This window comes from Amphimedon queenslandica, unplaced genomic scaffold (genome assembly GCF_000090795.2).
Source record: "Amphimedon queenslandica unplaced genomic scaffold, v1.1 AMPQUscaffold_13458, whole genome shotgun sequence".
Taxonomy (NCBI): Eukaryota; Metazoa; Porifera; class Demospongiae; order Haplosclerida; family Niphatidae; genus Amphimedon; species Amphimedon queenslandica.
This window is the reverse complement of record NW_003546306.1, coordinates 165,840-169,246: the sequence shown is the minus strand read 5'-3', so window position 1 is coordinate 169,246 and position 3,407 is coordinate 165,840. Positions and strand designations below refer to the sequence as shown.

General features: G+C 39.8%; 1 long non-coding RNA gene across 1 annotated transcript; it reads left to right on the top strand.

The window, feature by feature from the left end:
* The first annotated feature begins 2,442 nt into the window (after nucleotides 1-2,442).
* LOC109581136 (uncharacterized) lies at nucleotides 2,443-3,407 on the top strand. Its single transcript, XR_002184528.1, has 5 exons — nucleotides 2,443-2,772; nucleotides 2,826-2,978; nucleotides 3,090-3,170; nucleotides 3,217-3,327; nucleotides 3,383-3,407. It is a non-coding gene; the product is annotated as an uncharacterized LOC109581136 (long non-coding RNA).

Genomic DNA, 3,407 nt, shown 5'->3' with positions numbered 1-3,407 from the left:
TAGTACATGTAGCTTACCATGAGTTGGAATATTGACTATTGTGGGATCATTCATTCAGAAAGAGAGAGGGATGGTAAAGGCAATGAACAGTTTTGCTTAGTTGCTTTAGCTAACTTAACATGGCACTGAGTGGGACTGTCGATAAAAGAAATAGACACCAATGACTGAGGGAGAGTACCAGTTAATGAGAGACATGAGGATGGGAGAGGTACCATGATGGTACTATAGCAGTAGCTATACTGTATGTAATAGTTAATGTATAGTTTAGTGTGAAGTTTTTACCATGACATTGAGGAGACTGATAGTGATGAGACTGAGGGAATGGGAGACAGGAGGGAAGGGAGATGCATGAGTATGAGTTGTGACTAGTGTATGACAATTTTAATGAATATGAATGTAAAATAGACATACATGTACCTTGAGAAGGACATGAACCAGTTTGTAGGTAGTGTAAAATGTGCAGTGAAACAGTGAGACAGAGAGACAGGGAGAGAGGTATGTACTTACTAGCTGTCACTAGATTTACAATAATAAGTATAGATTTGCATAGATTGAATAGATTTGTGTACTTATGATGACTGTGACAACCCTTGTTCTTTGAGCGAGTACCAGAGAGACAGATACATATATGAGTGAAGTAGAGGGAGTACCATGAGGCGAGGGAGGATAAGAGAGAGAGAGAGTTTGATTGTACATGTCAAGAAGAGAGACAGTTTATGAGTGACTATAATGTGTAATAGAGTAAGAACTTTCGCCTACATGTACGTGTAGCTTACCGTGAGAGTGATAGGAGTGGTAACAGCATGGGACAGAGAAAGATACTACACACTAGGAACATCCACGGGGTGGGATTGACTGCACCATCCTCAACATTGGAGGCGCCACCCATGGAGTCCTAGTGGGAGTGAGTGAGACCACTGAGATTTGAAACAGGATGATATTGAGACCACTGAGATTTGAAACAGGATGATATTGAGGCCACAAGTGAGAAAGTGAGAGAGAGAGTGACTAAGTGAATGACCGACTAGGAAGATGAAGATGGTGAGAGTGAGGGAGAAAGTAACCAACTGTATAGATGGATATGCAGTAGGATATGTATGATATTCACCAACAGAATGAACCGAGAGCTTAGAACCTGACATGCCACTAGTTAGTGCATGTATGGCTGTTATGACCAGTCAAACCACAGTTCTTGCATGTCATTATTCTCCTTGTAAAGCTCACTGGTACCTCTACCTCCTCAGCTGGCTCTGGGACATGTTGAGCCTTAGGAGTACTTCTACGTGAACTTGGTTTAGCAAAAGATGGGTATGGACTTGTCAAATCCTTACACTCATCAGGACAAAACTGCCAGATCATGTTATACAAATACCATTGCCGTTCACTGGACAGACCAATAGGTGAAACTACTGGTGGCAAGCGAGTTGATATGGTACTACAGTTGGTTCCCTAAGAAGACTTCATCCATTGCTTGACAATCCATCACCAAGTGATGGAATGGCTTAATGGCCTTAATCTTCTTAAAGAAAGGTACCTTGTGTTGAGTCCTATCATATGACTTCACGATACATTCAAACTCCTGTGTGCCAACAACCAGTGCTTTATTGACACTTGCGGACCTCTCTACCACCTCCACCAAGTCATGCAGTGATCCCACCCACTCCTCCTGAACCTTTGCTTCAACAGACCAAATCACCAGTCTGGGGAGAACTTGGTATGGCCTGCTGGCAAGAAGGACCGGCTGATTCTCTTGTTTAGTCAAGTGAGCAGTCTCCATAACAAGTACTAAAAGATAAAAGAACAGGTATGTGAGTAATTATTGTCTGTAGTGTTTGCATTCTAATGTTTCTTGTTTATTTACCCAAATCATGGGATTATTTTTATTCTGCACAGCACAGTTGTCCGCATTAAAGTGAACAATGACAGAGTGGACAACATGATGCTTCAGGTAGAAATGGAGCATACTGACTAGAACATTGGCTCCCTTTCAAGTCAAGAAAGCTTCATCAACCAGAAAGTTGACTTGCTGTCAGCAGGCTCTGAATATACCAAACTTACGTGGAGTGAGGAAGTATACTGGGCCTGGTTGTAATGGATTTGATGGAAAGTGTACCTAATGATAAGTGATAATGATACACAATATACATGCAGTATACTAATTGTTATCTGCTGAGCATTGTCAAAACAACAGTGAGCCATGATGTCCAACTCTGCCAATGATCAGCTAAATGGTGGACTAGAAAGTCCTATGACTGGGTTGGTAAACATTCCCTCAAGAAGAGTTGCAGCTTCCTTTAGTACAGACCTATAGTACTCTCTCTTTTTCCTCACTAGATCAATGTGTTGAGTTGCCTTTTGTAAAGCGTAATAATTATTGTTATTGTCACAAGAAATTATTTATATTACATGTCCTTACAGTAGTCTCTCTCTCTATTGGTAGGTTAGTACTCCTCACAATGGCTGCAATGTTCTGTTGGCAAACCCAATATACAGTATAACACAAAAAATGTTCACGTTTTACGGAAAGGAAACTACTATGAAACCGTCCGTTTTACGATTAAAATCGTGTTTTTACCGTTACCGTTTTGTTTACGTTTAAACGATAGCAGGACGAATACGGAACGATTAGATTACGGTGCAATTGCAGGTGATAACACGTGTACCTGTTAAAGCAAAGGCGCTCGAGGAAGAAACTCGCTTGCGAGAGAAGGAGAAGAAGAAGCAAAAAAGGTCCCATGCTTTGATCTTAATTGAACCAAACAAAGGACCAACGTGAGTTAGATGATATATAATGCGTATTTCTATGAAGCAATTCTTGTGTTTAGCGCAATTGATATTGGCTCATTTCCCGATTGACAACTCATTAGCTTTGGTGAAAAAAAGCTCATTTATTGACAAAAATGCTGTGATCAGTATTGGATCAGAGCATCAAGTCAAGGAAGGAAGTAAAGTATATACTGCTAAAATAATTGAGATAGGTGAATACAGCATGAGCCATCAATGTGATGTTACAGTGGTCTTAGTGTGCTTGCATTATTTAAAATAGCATGACAATGAAGCATGTTTGTCAGACCATTTTTTGTGCATAGGAGATGATGAAGCAATTAAAATAGCTGAAGACAAATTTTATGCTGCTGATGATGAGAATGAGGTGTCAAAAGAAAGTTATAGTTAGCACTCAGTAATGAGTGTGTTTGTGTGTTACAATTTTTATAGATAATCAAAGAACACTTTGTCAAGATGCTTCAATCATAAAAGTAGAGAAGAATAGTTGCTCGGTTGTACATGAATCTGCATTTGCTAAAGCGAGGATGGCATTGGATAAAAGTACATGCAGTTGTTATAATCACAGTAATCATATACTGTACTTGTTCTCTTGTAGAAGGAAACAAAAAGCAGCAGCAACA